Source organism: Canis lupus, chromosome 3 (genome assembly GCF_011100685.1).
Source record: "Canis lupus familiaris isolate Mischka breed German Shepherd chromosome 3, alternate assembly UU_Cfam_GSD_1.0, whole genome shotgun sequence".
In the NCBI taxonomy this organism is placed as follows: Eukaryota; Metazoa; Chordata; class Mammalia; order Carnivora; family Canidae; genus Canis; species Canis lupus.
Window position 1 is genome coordinate 10,838,567 of NC_049224.1, and position 18,152 is coordinate 10,856,718.

Here is an 18,152-nt window from a genome sequence, read left to right on the forward strand (position 1 = left end):
AGTCGTCAAAGACTGAAAGGTTAACATTTGTGATCATGTGCATGAAGACGACTAGTTAGGAATTATGAGTCGCAGGTTACAAAATGCACCTGGATCTCTACTTGATAGTAGGGTATAGATGACAGCCCTACAGTTTCTATCCCATGCATCTCTTGGAGCCTACATGGTTTGTAAATAGAGTTGGATGTTACCCATTTACCACGGGTTATTGTGGAACGGATCTTGAAGAAGGGTCCAAAACTAACTTTCAGAGAATGTCAGTAAAGAGTAAGTAACAAGAGATTGGAGGGAGAAAGAAATGAAATGATGCATCAGGAAATAGCAAACAAACTTACTTTAAATAGACCACAAATTTCAATTTGGGGAAAATCAAGAAATAAAGGTGATTTGGTTACAGAGAGCTATTATTGCAAAAGCTTAAACACACAGTTTATCTTACAGGGTTCCTTGAAATGAAGTAATTTTTAATAATAAATTTGAAAAAAGAAATAATAATAAATTTGAAGACCGAAGTTTGTATTAAGACAATCCAAATATTGTTGTAAACTTGAGTTTTAGAGCAAGTGTTTTCATTTTTTCTTCTTAATATCAAAAAATAATTGGTCATCAAATGACTGAATTATTTAAAACGTTTTCATAGTATGTTTCATACATTAAAACATTTGATGTGGTTATATCATGCAATACTTTAAATATTTAAATCTATACAGTTATTCTCTATCTCTTCATAAAGATTACCATACATTTGTTAACATCTACAAAAAGCAGCATATATTTTTATTTACACCATGACTTCTTCTGCAGGTATGATATTATTCACTCTGCTCACTAATCAGCTCCATATTAAAAAATTTAAGGACATTTTTTCAGTCGCAAGGCATCCCTGCAATATTGGACACTATTAACTCTCTCCTTCATGATATTTTCTCCTTGCTTTGCATTTAGACACTAAACAATCACCATTTTCATTTCATTTCATTTTCTTCTTCTGTCTCTAAAAGTACTTTAAAAATTTGCATTAATTTTCTTTCTAGGCTTTTTTTCCTTTCAAAACCTCATCACTTCAATATTCATCTCTGCAACCCTGTCAAAGCAAGTGTAAGATACATCGCTAGCATTCCTAAGGCCAAGTGTCTAGATAGACCTATGGTTGTTCAGTACAGACCCAAAGGCAGCTAATAGAAACAGAGTAGATCCTTGGGATATAGGCATATGAAAATATTGACTACTATGCCATTTTTATTCAACAAACATTTTATAAAAGGCTACAGTCAGTAGATCATGAATATATACTAATAAGATAGAGTATTCACATTCTAGTAAGAAGAAAGCAAGCAAAGCAAAAGAGTGAACTAATATTGCAGCAAACCTACCATTTGTCAAAAATTCTTCATGGTCTGAGAATTACGATCTCTTCCTGTCATATGAAACAAAATGCAAATAAATCAAAGAATCTCAAATTTGTCACATTCTCCTACATACTACACTGCAAAATCAGGATAAGAATCTAAGTATAACCATCATGACATCCAAATTCTTTCTTCATTTCCTTGTGCAAAAGAAATTAATCAGAACGCAACAAGTGCAGCCCTGGTGGCTCAGTGGTTTAGCACCGCCTTCAGCTCAGGGCCTGATCCTGGAGACCCGGGATCGAGTCCCATGTTGGGCTCCCTGCATGGAGCCTGCTTCTCCCTCTACCTGTGTCTCCGCCTCTCTCTCTCTCTCTCTCTCTCTCTCTCTCTCTCTCTCTCTCTCTCTCCCTCCCATAAATAAATAAAATCTTTAAAAAAAAAATGCTACAACAAGAAGCCAGAAGATGATGTCAGCAAAATAATGGAATAGGAGGTCTCAGCCCTTACCCCTTACAAAAACACTGATTTGGCAGTCATTCCTGATAAAAGTGCATTTGTGGGAGCTGTGGGATCCAACTAGGAGATTGAAATATCCTGGTGGAACCCAAGAACAGTGACTTCAAGACAGCTGGCCTGTTCCCTGGTAGCCCACAAGATGAACACAGATCTGACTGCAGATGTGATAGGGAAGCAGCCTTATGACTCAGCTTTAGTCCTGCTCCATCATATCCCAGAGACAGTCTCTTCTACCCATGTACCTGGCTGGAGCTACACCATCCAACAAAATGAACAAAATGAAAAGGTAAAAATTACTGAATGGTAGAAAATATTTGCAGAGCACATATCTGGTATAGATTAACATCCAAAATACTTAAGAAATTCCTACAACTCAATAGGAGAAGAATAACCCAATTAAAAAGGGGCAAAGGAGGGAAGCCTGGGTGGCTCAGCGGTTAAGCATCTGCCTCCAGCTCAGGTTGTAATCCTGGAGACCCGGGATCAAGTCCCATGTCAGGCTCCCAGCATGGAGCCTGCTTCTCCCTCTGCCTGTGTCTCTGCCTCTCTCTCTCTGTATCTTTCATGAATAAATAAATAAATAAAATTTAAAAAGGGGGCAAAGGACTTTATTTCTCCAAGTAAGATACCCAAAAGGCTAGTAGGTACATGAAAAGGTGCTTAGCATCACTAATCATTAGGGGAATGCAAATAAAAACCACAATAAGATATCACCTTATACTTATCAAGATAGGTATTATCAGAGAACTAAATATACGAGATGCTGGTGAGGATGTGGATAAAAGAATACTGGTTTATGTTGTTGATGGGAACTTAAAATAGTCATTACAAAAAAGAATATGAAACTTCCTCAAAAATATAAAAATAGTACTACTATATATTCCAACAATCCCACTTTCTGTGTGTGTGTGTCCAAAGGAATTGAATTCTGGACCTCAAGATGGACTTTTTTTAAATAACACTGACTTTATTTTTTTTAAGTTTTTATTTATTTATTTATTCATGAGAGACACAGAGAGAAAGAGAAAGAGACACAGAGACACAGGCAGAGGGAGAAGCAGCCTCCATGCAGGGAATCCAATGTGCGACCTGATCCCGGGTCTCCAGGACCATGCCCTGGGCCAAAGGCAGACACTCAACCGCTGAGCCACCCGGGTATCCCAAACACTGACTTTAAAACAAGAGAGAGATTAATACTACCTGACCTCATGTGTAAAATCTAAGTAAAACTCATAGAAGCAGAGAGTAGAATTGCGGCTACCAGAGGCTAAGGCTCAGAATAATGAGGAGGTGATGATCAGAGAGTACAAAATTCAGTTAGACAAGGTAAGTTTTGGACATTTCCTATGCAACATAGGGTCCGTAGTTAATAATACTTAATTGCATACTTAAAATTTCTTAAGCAGACAGATCTTATGCTAGGTTCTCTTATCACAAAGAAAAAAACCCAAGGGGGAATAGAAGGACATGTTGGGAGGTTATTGATAATTTTATGGCATTGATAAAGATAATGCTTTCACAGGCATAGATAATTTCTAAACTCATTACATTGTATATGTTATATATGACAGCTTTTTTGTTCATCATACCTCAATGAAGTGATTTTTTAAAAAAGCACCCAAGAATCCAGTTACTAGACAGTGTTTGTCAAGGAGCAAAAAATGAAAAAAACAATACATGCAACATACAGCAGAAACGCATACCATAGTAAGGAAAGAAGAAATATGTGTCTATATGAATCATGGCAAGTCATTCTCCAGCCCAACTAGATCTTGTTGTATGTTTTCTCTGTGCTTCAAAGTGAATAAATCATCTAAGGGGGTGTTTGTTTGTTTTAAATATTTATTCATCTGAGAGAGAGAGAGAGCAAGAAAGGGAGAGCATGACCAGGGGCAAAGGGCAGAGCCAGAGCCAGATGCAGGCTCCCCGCTGAGCAGGGACTCAATCCCAGAAACTCAGACCATGACCAGACCCAAAGAGAGATGCTTAACCAACTGAGGCACCTGAAGGTCTTTTTAAAACATAAGTGATCCAGCTACCCCATTCCCCACCCCCCTCCCCTTCCACAACTCTTTGTTTGTTTCCCAAAGTTAGGAGTCTCTCATGGTTTGTCTCCCTCTCTAATTTTTCCCACTCAGTTCCCCTCCTTTTCCTTATAATCCCTTTCACTATTTCTTACATTCCACATATGAGTGAAACCATATGATGATTATCCTTCTCTCATTGACTTATTTCACTCAGCCTAATACCCTCCAGTTCTATCCACATCAAAGTAAATGGTGGGATAAGCACTGGGTGTTATGCTATATGTTGGCAAATTGAAATTAAATTGAAAAAATAAAATAATAAAGCATTGTGGTCCGAAAAAAAATTAAAAATATGTAAATAAACATCAATTGACATGCAGGTTGAAGGTAAATAGTGTTGGGTTGGGTAAAGAGAAAGCTTAGGTGTTTTACTATGACTATGATTTGAAGATGGACACAGTTTTACAGATCAGTTTGGGACAAATGTGTGTACTATATTTTCTTTTTTAAAGTATTCTAAAAGAACACTTAAAATGTTATTTTGTATCAATACTTTATGAATAAAAAATTTTCAGTAGTAAGACTGTAATCTTAGTTTTTATAATAAGTGACAAATATTGAGGGAAAAATCAGAATGGCAATACTATAAATGCTAAAGCTCTGGCTGTCATATTTCAGTTCCTCCTCATTTTGCAAAAGTAATAAGAAAAATTGTGAGAGTACTTCCTTTTCTAAGCAGTTTAGAATAATATTATTTAGCATGGATAGCACTATCATTTATTTAGTATCAATATTAATGATTTGGAATGGGAGTAAAATTACAGTAATGAAATTCATAGCTGATACTAAGTCTTCAGCTGTTAGGACTGCCAAAAAGAGATAAATATATAAAATGACTTGGATTGCTTAAAACTCTGCTTTATAAATTGCAATAGGAGTTTTAACAGGCACTTCGACTTAGGGGAACAAGCATTAGATATTTCTAGTGGGGAATGAAACTCTGAATTGGAGAGTATCATTTATAAACCAATAACCCAACTAAGGGAAGATTAGCTCGTTTCTCTTGAATAATATTTTGTTGGTCTTACACTGTTTGTAAAGGAAAACTGTAACTTACCCTTTTAAATATAAGTCACTCACAGGTGAAAGTATTGTTCATGAAACTTCACCACCAGAACCAGCCTGTTCCTTCAAATGTATGAATTGTTTTTAATCATTCCAAATGACTTAAAGTTTAATGATTTTTCCTGTGAAGCAATGTGATCCACTCTCTGCTATCATCAATAATGGCAATGGCTACCCTCATGAGGGTGTTAAAAAAGCTACATAGATAATGCCATAGAAGCCATGTTTGCACATATATGGGATGCCCTTTGCTTAAGTTTCAACCAGGAGAAGAGAGTCTTTTTCAATAAATCCAAAATAACGTAATTATCTTAGCTAATGAACCAAAAGGTTGATCAAATGTATTAAGGCAAAATACACTGTATCTTGGGTAATATATGGTAGGTATTCAGCAGAGAACATTAAAACAAAGAAAAATTCTTTAAAACAGTAGAAGATGATTTTTTAAAGATCTTTAAAGTTTTATTTTTAAGTAAGCTCTAAAATCCATTGTGGGGCTCAAACTCACAACCCAAAGATTAAGCATCATAGGCTCTACTGACTGAGCCAGCCAGGCACCCCAAGGAAGATTTATTTTTAAAACTTCCAAATTTATGGATAAAACTATTTTCTGAGGTCAGGACTTCAGTTAGAGAAGCTAACATATTAATGATAAATATATATATCATCATCGCAAATCCACCATAACAACAGCCACCATTCATTAAGAGCCAACGATGTGCAGGGCATTCCAATATGTACTTTATTTATGTTACATCATGTGATCTTACTTTTGTACATCACGTAAAGAAACTAGGACTCAGGAGGGGTGAAGAGGCTAACGTAGAATAATCAGCAAGTGTCAGAGTCCACGCACAGTCAATGGAGGCAGCTGACCTTGCCTCCAAATTTGGGGATCTTGTATCCAGTAGGGTACCTACCTATGAAAGAGTAGGACAATTTAAACCGATGTAGAGAAAATGATACTGAGAGCAAACCAGAGTAAAGTAAATTCTGGAGTAGTTGGATATAAATTTTCACCAGTGTGTACTGAGGAATTTAAAATTTATATCAGAAATCCAATGAAATATTTATAGTACCTTGTATATAACTGGCATATATTAACTTTACTAAAATGGCTGTAAAATTTTGGGTCATTTATTGCTGTTTTCATGTGTTTTCCTTCTTAACCCATGAGTAGAGGAATACTCTATGTGTAGGTTCCAACAAGAGATATATGATCAGGGTCTTCACATGGCTATTAGAGACAAAATTTCTAAACCCCTAAATACTATACAAAGTAGCTCAAGTTCCAGATCTGTGACTTAGTATGGTATATGGCTTTCTGAGTGGTCTACATAATACCAAAGTAGATGAGAAGGAATTTAAGCAATGGAAACACTCTCAATATCATATAGTCATTCTTACTCTTGCTGAAGAGTTTTTATGAAGAATTATAATTATTTACAGCAAAACAGAAATTAAATTTTCCTTCTAAAAATAACATTGTAGGGATGTTTGGATGGCTCAGCGGTTGAGCTTCTACCTTTGGCTCAAGTCATGATCCTGGGGTCCTGGGATCGAGTCCCACACCAGGCTTCCTGCAAGGAGCCTGCTCCTCCCTCTACCTGTGTCTCGACCTGTGTGTGTGTGTGTGTGTGTGTGTGTGTGTGTGTGTATGTGTGTGTGTTCCTTGTGATTAAAATCTTTAAAAAACTAAAAATAAATAAAAATGAAATTGTAAACACAGGGGTATAAAGAAAGCATTCTAAGTAGAAAACACGTCATAAGTTCTCTTAAATTCTGATAAACCAGTTTTTTTTAAGCAAAAATTCTCTGGCCACCAGTTATGGACAAAGCTAAGGAAGGTCAAAACAGAACAGGGTGGGAATGAATGGTAGTTTTGTTGCTAGGGAAGAGATAGTGCCTTGTAGGGAAATGGAGGAGAAAATTAGCTCCTTTGTCCTATATTAAAGAAGAGAGAGGCATAGAAGGATTAAAGAAAAAAGTTCCTATTAACTATGTTCAAAATTGAAAAAAAAATGCCCCTCTAAAGTGTTACCTTCCTGCTGAAACAATGCTTCATTAAGAATGATTTATTTCTAAAGTTTCTGTTTTTTCCACAACACATTTCTGTCACAAGTGGCCCTGATAACTCCTTTGTAAAGACTGTTTTGGTTTTATAAAATAATTCAATAGGACTAATAGCCAATTTCATTTCAAAATTGTAAAAAGTTTGAAATAAAGCACGGTATTATAGGAGACTCATGAATGTGTCCTATAGAACGTATGAAGCATGCAATTTGAGAGCTTCCTATTTTTGACAAAAATTTCAATAAAAAGCTAAAATGATGTGATATGAATCCACTGTTCAATGGTAATGTAAAGTAGTAGAAAGAGGGGTAACAGTGCCTGTTTCAGTGAGTCTTCCTTCTATTGCAGGTAAATAATGCAATAAATCAACCTGCTGACGTGGGCTAAGAAAAAAAAAATCAAATTATCAGAAAGCATAGTAGAAAACAGTCTGAATCTTCCAGAGCTGCCATAACAAAATACCATAGGCTAGCTGGCTTAAACAAGAGATATTCATTTTCTTACAGTTCTGGAGGCTGGAAAGCCTAAGACCAAGGTCCTGCAGAATTGGTTTTCTGGCTAGGACTTTCTACCTGACTTGTAGAACACTGACTTTTGCTGTGTGTCCTCACATGGATTTTCCTGGGTACATGCACATGGAGGGAGCAAGTTCTGGTATCTCTTCCTCTTTGAAGGACCCCTTGAAGGTGGGGCTCATCATGGAAGCCCCACCTTCATATCTTCATCTAAACCTAATAACTTCCCAAAAGCCTCACCTCTAAATGCCATCATATTAGATGTGAAAGCTTCAAAACATGAATTTTGGGGAGACACAAACATCCAGTCCCTGACAGAAAAGAACTTTTTAATCTACAACTGTGTATTCCTGGGATCCATTGTCAAATTATTAAATTAAAATTGTTGTGGCTAGGGTCTGGGGATTTTAATATATTCTCCTACATTTTTCTTATGCATATTGAATCATAGCTTTAGAGAAGAGAAATAACTGTCACGTGCTATGGAAAGAGCTTTATTGTTTTTGTATAAACTACCGGCTCCCCCCAACCCTCCCAAAACTAACTTAAAAAAAAAATGTCATTATACCAATGGCTGACCTATTTTCCAAAGAGTTTGAATGTCTGGTTATCATACTCTGTTCTAAAGCTAGTTAATAAATCACGTAAGTACTTAATTGGGTATAGAGTATATTTTACATTTTCAGAGAAATTTAACAGTCTCTAACTTCAAAAAGACTGCAAAGATACGGGGAACCATTTATAATGTACACAGACAATGGAGTTCCTACAGAGAATAAACTGAATGAAATACAAGGTGTTCTATGTAACAGAATTTGGGGTCAGTGCTTTCCATTATTACGAGAGAGATCATATCACAATACCATGAAATCTCATTATCTTGACTGGTCAGGATGATTGTGTATGTATTACTAACTTGAATATTCTACGAAGTTTTAGTGAAAACCATCGAATTTCAGATGCTATTTAAATTGCCTAAATAATGTTTTGCTTGTCAGAATAGGAGGGCAGACCAAAATAAAACACTTTCAAAAGCATGGAAATGTTGACAGTTTAAATGAGACACACCCAAGAAGGCAAATTTGAGTCAAGAAAAAGGGATTGGGAGAGGTGAGGACAGAAAAAGGAAAAGCGTTTGATCTTCCCGACGAAAGACCTGAAGAAAGAGAATATTGCAGACATGGTGGTGTTCAATGCAATGGAAAATTGATGAAGGGCTTCGAGTAGGCAAAGATGGGTCAGTGTGACAGATGAAGAAGCCAGCTTTGACAGTAATAGCTAGACAGATGAAAAGTACTCAATCCTGGAAATGGGAAATCAAGTGAAAATGAAGTACTAGCAGCCAAGCTGAAGATAATCAAGTCTATTTTATAGCGAGAAAAAAATATAAAGAGCAAAGTAGAGGAATGGGCTAGAAAGTAGAAAGCTCTGGTAATGTTTCCTTGGAGAATTGGCAAAAAGGAAGTGATCAAAAGATATTTCTTGAATGAACTAATTAATGATTTATTGAGTGACAATATATTTAATTCAACAAACATAGATTTAGTACGCACTACGCATCAAGTGAGTTTGTTGCTAGGGAAAACAGCAAAATGTTGTCAAAACTTTCTTATTTTCCACATTAGAGAGATGGTGATACTGCCAACTGTGAATAGAAATGTACATTTAATCTTCAAGCATTGAAATGTGGTTTTACTTTGACTTAATCCTAATGTCATCAACTGCTTGGAAAATATTTATTGTTGACTGCCAAAAAGAAGGCATTTTCAAGTGCAATTTCAAACCTTTCAAGCTTGCTAGCAAATTGAATGTTAAAGTCAATAGAATTTGCATTTATGAAGATTCATATGCATAGAAGTGAGTTTTTCAGAATGTTTCTATCTATCTCAACCCCTGGAAAATGAGAAAAATGAGACATTAAACTGACTCTTGCAGCTCACCTCCTCTGTCATTTATGACACCTGATCCTGTATCTTGAAAAATTAGAGTATAATGTCAGAAACCATTTGGTCGATGGCTGAAGAAAATATTAAATGATGCTGCTATTCACATACAAATGTCAGCACCAAATAATACAGCAATGCTTTGCTTCTAGATTTGTGTATTCCCTACCCAACAGCTTTATGAACCAGGGAAAAAAAAAGAGGGATGAAAGATTTGTTGCAATGAGTTTTAGGCATTGTTTAAGGCTTGCTTGCAATAAGGATGCCTTCTCCTTCTCCCTTGAGATGTCATAAAGTATTTTCAGCTCTCAAATGAGTTATTCAAGAAAAAGTAAATCCCTTGGAAATTATTTGAATTATCTATGTAAAAAAATAGCTATTTCTCATCCATAGTATTAGGGAAAAAAATCAATCTCTTTTAACACTGCTACTTCCACTTTGCTAGTGGAAATAAGAGTTCTTATAACAGTACCCCACATAATCCTGGCATATGCCTAGGGCAACTGATAACAAAGTTTTCCAAACAATAGTGCACCACTTCTAGGATGCACTTTTTTTATGCTTTGAGGTCTCTGAAAGTTGAACTGCAAGAATTGTTGCTTTCTTGGTTATTACACAAAAGACAGTTTGCCTTGGATGTGATGAAAGGTAGTAAGCCTAATCATCATACCCAGCAGTGAATCCCCAACATACCTTAGAATTTGTGACCCAAAGAAAAATTTAAAACAGAGTATGAAAAAAGGGATGGTATCATTGTAAGACCTGTAAAGTTATTATTTAGGACGTGTCAGCCATATGATCAGTGGCACAGCCTCTACTCAGTGAGCTTTTTGGTTGACCAGTAACCTGTTTCAAGTATCTACTTTCACCTTCACTGGGATGCAAACTTCTAATGCCCATGAGACAGGTATAACTGCTCAGGCAATTGAACAGTTTGTTTCATTTGATGTTTGGGGGAAAAAAAAATAAATGCCTGACAGTTTGTAAAGGTAGCAAGTTTAATTACCATTTCTAGAGCCACTGCAAATCACTTGTGTGACCATTCTATCTTAATTATACAACAGAGTGAAAATGGTAGCACCGCCCAAGACAGAATGGGTGCTGTAAAACCTGCCAGAGGTGGAGATGAAATACTGAAGTGCGAAGCATCTTAATGGAGAAAACACTGGCTTGGGAATCCAAAAATGATTTCTGTTTAATCTCTCCATCGTTTCCTCACATGCTGAACACTCCTTTGGTTGTAAAATGGAAACGATTATGTTTTCAGGCTCTGTGAGGTAATACGCAAATAAAACAATCACAGCGTGTACCAGTTTTTGCTTCTTGGAAGGAAAAGATTATTTTTTTTTTTGAAAAGATTATTTCAATACAAATAAAAAGGGGGGGAGACAGGATGATAAATATATCAGAATTGCTACTTATTAGGGTAAATAGAAATATGATGGGATTTCTCAAGCTCCAAGTTATATTAAATGAACATTTTTGTTAAGCAAGAAATATTTGTGATTTTTGAGGCTTAATTTCCTACCAATTTTTTTGGGGGGAGGGAATTGTGGTTTTTATTATGTTCCTACTAAAAAATCCTGACTTTGCCACCTAGTACACTTTGTGTGCTGCTCACAGACCCATAAAGCAGGTGGCCACCAGATGCAGCACACCTCTAGGAAACAGAATCAGCACTTGGCAAATTTGTTTAGGCAGGTGGTCTATGAATCCAGGTGGTCTCCTAAGCAAGTTTCACTGTATTTTCAACCTCAGAAGATAAAAGCAGAAAAACCACAGGGAAAATATTCAATATAACTGTATTTCAGGGGAAGAAAAGTAGGATTCTTGCAAAAAAAAAAAAACACCTTAAAAATTAAAAAAAAAAAAAAAAACCTTAAACATATACAAGGAGAAAGAGCTTAGGCATGTGTGAGCCTCAGTGGAACAGGGATGCAGAGACTTGGGTGTGGGTGTGGGCTCTGTGACCCCAAATCCATCACAAACTCCCAGAGCATCTGTTCTCCACTGTCTCAGAACTGGAGAGAGCCCCAGTAATTACTTAGTTCAACATTCTCATTTTCAAGATGGGGAAACAGATTCAGAGAGAATGAAAGCTTTGCCAACAGTCCCATAGCCTGACAGGGACATAAACAGGCAGAAATTCAGTCCCAAATTCTTGCCACTATCCCAGCTAACCCTCCTTCTCTGAAAAAGAATTTCACAAGTAGAATTACTGTGGACCAGTAGGTGACCTCTACCATTTCCTCCAACTCTAAAATTGCCTATTTCACAGTGAAATATAGTGAAGTCTTGAGAAGTTTTGAGCGTTTTTTTGGAAGATTTTATTCATTCATTCATGAGAGACACAGAGAAAGAGGCAGAGACACAGGCAGAGGGAGAAGCAGGCTCCATATGGGGAGCCCAATGCAGGACTCGATCCCAGGACCCTGGGATCATGACCCGAGCCCAAGGCAGATGCTCAACCACTGAGCCACCCAGGCATCCCTAAAAGTTTTAAGCATTTACAGAGCAAACAAATTTAAGCTAGCTGAACTAACAGACTAAATGAGGAAAAGCTGAAGGCGAACCCAAAATAGAAGAGAACATACCATGTGCTCTATCATCCCAAATCTCACTGTCAATCTTTAACATTTACTCTCAAGCATTTATATTCAAGATGATATTTTTCTCTATTTACTATCTCCATTTGCAAAAGAGATTGTGTTACAAACTTCCAGGAAACTGCAATAAAATCACATTAAGCTAAGTAATAAAATGCCATTATTAGAGTGACAAGAATCTTCACTACCTGAAGTTATAATGCTTGCTCCCCTACCAACGGGGATGTTGTGAGGATTAATGAGTTATTTAGAAAGCATTTTATGCATACGGAGAAAAGAGCCTCATAAATGCAAAAGAGAAGTAACAGTAGTTTATCTCCCCCATCAACGGAGGAAAGCCTGTCGAAACAGATGGACCTGGAATGTTCCCTTGAAATTGAGAAAACACTACCTGTGTTAAAGAAGCCTTAGGAGAAAAGGCTTCTTGAGGGGGGGGGGAGGGGGGAAGTCCACCCCTGAAACTAGAGAGGTTTTTTTTGTTAAACTTCTCTCTGGGGTGACCACCTGTCCTGGCTAGTTTGAGGCTGAGGTGTTTTTTGGGATTCAGGACATGCAGCACGGTTCCAGAGCAACCAGGGCACTTGGTCACCCTGTGTGCAGCAGTTTTCTTTCAGATTGTTGTCCTTTTTCCTACAGCATTGACAACCTCAGGGTCTAATACTGTCACTCAGGTTTTGAATTACTTGATCAACCTGGATGAAGACATGTTTCGGGGAAATGTTCAGACAAATGGTTTAATGCGTAAAAGTGACCTTAATCCTTCTTGGCTGAGGCCAACGTAGCTCTAGAGGCATTCAGGTGAACCAGGGAAACTGCAGTGACATTTCAGGGCAAACCCCACCACCTAGTTATCTGCTAACATTTCAGCCTTCCAGGTACTTCTAGTCTGTCTAATAAGTCTTAGCACAGTTTCCCACAATAGTGCTTTTGTGCTTTGTGGCTGAACCTCTGCTCCTCAAGGTTTGACCATTGAGAGGAATTTCCAAAGGTTTGCAACTCTGGAAGGTTTATCATGGGTTGCCCAATCTCAAAGGAGCTCCAATGCTCTAAGATGAGCCTGGATAGAGCATTTTCCAAAATGCATCTTATTTGTCAAGCACCATTCTCAATACTTTTTGGAAATACCCAAGTGCTTTTTTTTTTTTTTTTTCTATCATGGACCTCTCTTTGAACTCTTCTTTCCCTTCCCTTAATTTTTTTTTCTTCTTCTTCCTATAAAGCTTTAGTAAAAACTTAACAAAAATTTTCTATAAAAACTTAACAAAAATCTCTGGCATATAAGAAGGAAAGGAAATATTTTGTCGAAAGCCTCATTTTAAAACACTGAATCTTCTTGCCATTATAAAGTGTATAGTTCTGAAAATATTAGTGACAAGCTTAGGAAGGATAAAATACTGGCTTTGCAAAAGCCAAAGTCATACAACGTAAAATTATTGTTGCAGACTGCATTACCAATTTCTTTTTCTTTCTTTCTTTCTTGTTTTCAATATACTAGAATGTCAGAAAAATTAAATGATTCCAGGCATTCTTACCCTCTGGCAGGTGCTGGAACCAGGATGAGAATAAACAATAGAAACAACATGTATCTATCCTTTACACCGTAGTCAACATTCTTCTAACTATGACACTGTAAAGAAAATACACTTTCTTTTGTCTCTTTTATGCATCTTGACTTGTCAGGTCAATTTGATAAATCACACATTGACAAAAAAAGAGGAGAAATATACAAAGAGGTGACTCCATGGTGACCTTGTTTTATACCAGGTGATCACACACAGCAGGGGGTGGGGGAGTTATTCACTCAGCTACCGCTTTTCATTTTAGCTTATTAATGATCTATATAGAGTTATATGACTGCTTCCCTGCCTCTAGCCTCTCATGGGTTAATGCCTATTTGCCTACACTGCTGTTTTTCATTCTGTGGTGAAGCCTGAATAACAAACACCATCAAAAACCATCAAATCAGGTTACATGGAAAAGATACTCCCATATATATCCTACACCTTTGGGAAGCCAAATTTGCATTAGTTTTCTCAGCTCCCTGTACATGGATACCTTTGTACTCGCCCTGATTATGTGATCATATGGAAACTGGCTTGAACATCTTCCTACAGCTCCTAAATGAAGCCAGAGATTAAAATTGTGGCTGGATACCTAAAAATAGGAGCCCTTCTTGAAAACGAATGTAGTACTCCCATATTTCAATCATGAAAGTCAAAGAAAAACATGGATATTTATTTACAAAATGTGAACAAACATTAAAATATACCTCTGTAGAGGGAGAATCTCTTAAATAATAACAATGCTTTGATTTTAGACATCAAAGGCATTATAAGTTTAGGTGTTATTGTTTGCAATTCTGTGTCCATAAACGTTTGAAACTGAACATAGATACTTTATGGTACCTACTGTTTTCAGGGGGAAAAGGATAAGGAAGATATGAGTTTGAGAAGAGTCCTAATTCATCCCAAAATAGAGTGGATAAAGGAAATGGGTGGGTGTTTATGGGAGTTTGAAAAGAGAATGGATTTCATCTGGGGAGAATGAAGAAAATCTTCCTGCAAGTAGTATCATTTGATATGGAATTTGAAAGATAAGTAGAATTTCGACACTTGACATTGGGGCCACTTCTTCCCCCTTTTCTTTATTATAGACACTAATATGAAAATTACATTTTACTATCCAATCTGAATGGTAACCATGATGAAGTCATGAACATGTCCTCTCGAATATTTTTATCTATCCAACATGTGTTCCTTAATTAGGTGATGCTGCCGGTGAAGACTCTCTGGGGTCAGATCCTGGCTCCTCCACTTATTAGCTGTGCAGCCCCGAGCACATTCCTTATATGTTTTCTGTCTCAGTTCCCATAGCTATAAAATGAGTATGATTTCAGTTTCTACCTACCTCACAGGGTTACTATGAAGATGATGTGAAATAAAACAAATAAAAAGCTTAAGGAAAGCCCAGAACATAATAAGTAATTTGTACAAGTCAGTTGTTTGAACTGTGGCAGGAATAGGAACAAGACCAAAACCTACAGAAGGGGGGGATTTATTTTTTAAAGGGTTTTATGTATTTATTTGACAGAGAGAGCACAAGTAGAGTGGCAGGCAAAGGGAGAGGGAGAAGTAGAAGCAGGCAGCCAACGGGAGGGCTCAATCCCAGGACCCTGAGATCATGACCTGAGCTGAAGGCAGATGCTTAACTGACTGAGCCACCCAGGTGCCCCAGAAATTGGCAATTTAAATTAGGCTTAAAGAAGTGGGTGAGTTTGAATATAGGACAGGAAAACCCTAAGAGAACTGAGGATCACTGGCTTGGACACACAGTGTGAGTCATATTATAAAAGACCACAGTTGCCAGAATAGGGAGTTCATTTTCAAGAATTGGAAATGGCAAACCAGGAACGTAAACTGTTATGTGGACTCAAACGGGAAAGCCATGGGATAATTATAGGAGCCTAGTTTAAAAATCATGAAAGCCCAGTTCCAGTAAGGAGGACCAGTGGAGTTCCAGTGGAGACTTGCATCTGCATCACTCTGCAACAGACTACAATGAGGGACCAAGGAGGTGGAGGATCAGAAGAAAAATTAAAGTTTCATTAAGGAGTATAGCTGAGAACACCCTACGTATAACAAGAAAGCTGAAGAGAGAAGACAGAGTTGAAAGGGGAGCAGAGACAGAGTTCCAAAATCACAATTCCCCTCTACAATACTCCTCAGGCCTATTTACTTATGATTTAAGGAAAGAAAAGCCGATGTAATTTAATGGAGTCACCCACACAGAGTGATTGCACAAGATGTTGCCAAGCATAGAGAAAATAAAGTATATAATTAAAAATCCTGTTTTTAAAAACTGTGGAAAAAAGTGTAATGTACAGTAAATGCAGTACATTTTTAATAGTTAACCTTAATTTGCTTATAGACAGCTGTGCACAGGAGACTAACCTTAATAAGGAATTAGAAACATGAATTTCCATCATTGTCCTTATTCTGGTCAATGTCAGAGCATTCCAAAAGAATCGGTATAATGAGCATGCATACATGGCTTTCAATCCCTCAGAGAGAAGAACCTATAGAAGCAAAATATTTCAGTTCATTTCAAATAGTGTACTGCAAATTTTTCTTCCCTTTGTAGCTGGGGATTTACTACTGAGGTTTTAATTCTCACAGCTAATGTGATGCTCTTTACACATTGATTTTCCTCTGTTCTTCTTTCCCTCAACCCTATGCCTTTCACAATAGGTATGTCAATCAAGCTCCACAAACAATTCTAATTGAAGAAGCAAATGTATCACCTTACCGATAGCAGGCAAGTCACAGAACTGAATAAACACCCAGTGAACAGGCTCAGGAAATAAGTGGGAACAAAGCAGGGTGGTGAATAGGAAGCAGAAAACACCCCAGTTCTTACCTAAAGAGGAGTCGGACTAGGATCCTGGCCCCAGCATCCCTTCCGTCAGACTCTCCCACTGCCCTGCAGCCCTACACCAGCATCCCAAGTCCTTAGCAAGAGCCTCACCCTACCTGCCAGCATCAAAAAAGAGGTTGGACTCCTATTTCACTCTTTCTCTGGGCTAATTTCCATGTTAAAATGTTGGTCCTAAAAATAAATAAATAAATAAATAAATAAATAAATAAATATAAAATAAAATAAATAAGTAAAATAAAATAAAATATAAAATAAAATAAATAAGTAAAATAAAATAGAATATAAAATAAAATATCAAAAAATAAAATAAAATAAAATAAAATAAATAATAAAATAAAATAAAATAAAATAAAATAAAATAAAAATAAAATAAAATGTTGGTCCTCAAATCTTTCTTCAATATCTAAGTAAGCATCCATTTCTTTCCTAGTTAAAAAAAAAAAAAAAAAAAAAACAGTGCAGAGATTTGTGACGGTACAGAGCAAGTGAGAGACATGCAGTGTACAGACTAGTCTCTAAACTCCTGGAAGATGAGTTTGCCTTGTCCGTCTTACCTGGCATTTGGTAGATATGTTACACTCGATAATATTTGTGTGTGTGTAGATATAAATGTGTATACAGATGTAAGTATCGATATATAATTTGGTCAACTAGTTAGTCTGTTCAGTCATTTCAAACAGAAAAGCTTAGCATGACATGATTAAACAGCAAAATCTTAGTTTTAGTATTTATAACGTAAGATTAATTAGTTACGGACTGAAGGAACCAAAGTAATTATTTTGCTTAAGCAAGGAGGACTCACTGAAGTATTGCTTAGTCTGAAATTAATTCTATTCTACAGTCAAGGCAGTTTATACAAATCCCCACCATTGTTGAAAAGATGGGAATGACATTCATTCTTAGGCACATGCAGCAGGCATATTTCATGACGTGGACAGTGGAGAAGAAAGTCACCCCATTCGGTGGTAGCTGTGCAAGGATCTCCATGGTATTTATAAGAATGGTGTTAAGAGGGGTGCCTGGGTGGAGCAATTGGTTAGGCAGCTGCCCTTGGCTCAGATCATGGTCCTGGGGTCCTGGGATTGAGCCCCTGGTCAGGCTCCCTGTTAGTGGTGCGTCTGCTTCTCTCTCTGCCCCTCACCCTGCTCATGCTTGCTCTCTCTTTCTCCCTCTTGCTCTTTCTCAAATAAAATCTTTAAAAAATGAATTATTTAAAGAATGACATTAATGGGGCTAAAGAAAGTTTAACACTTTCCAGTTATGACTTATAGAGTACTTATTTACACTACTACTTAATAGTTATGGAAAATAATAATAAAGATGTGGTCTAAAACAGGAAAACACTACTGTGAATAAAATTAATCTGGTTTCTTTGGAGTACATTTTATAGCCTTTAACATGGTCAGGAAGTTATAGATATCCTAAAGTAAGATAAAATATCTTACAGTTTCCCAAACCCAACTCGGTTTCGACTCAGGTCATGATCTCAGCGTTTTGAGCGAGTCGCCACATTCAGCAAGGAGTCAGCTTGAGATTCTCTCCCTCTGGCCCTCCCCTTGCT

The 18,152-nt window shown here is 37.0% G+C and overlaps 1 long non-coding RNA gene across 1 annotated transcript in view; it reads right to left on the reverse strand.

The window, feature by feature from the left end:
• Positions 1 to 18,152, reverse strand: part of LOC119871073 — a 65,027-nt gene that overhangs the window by 23,615 nt on the left and 23,260 nt on the right. The gene's annotated exons all lie outside the window — the stretch shown is intronic.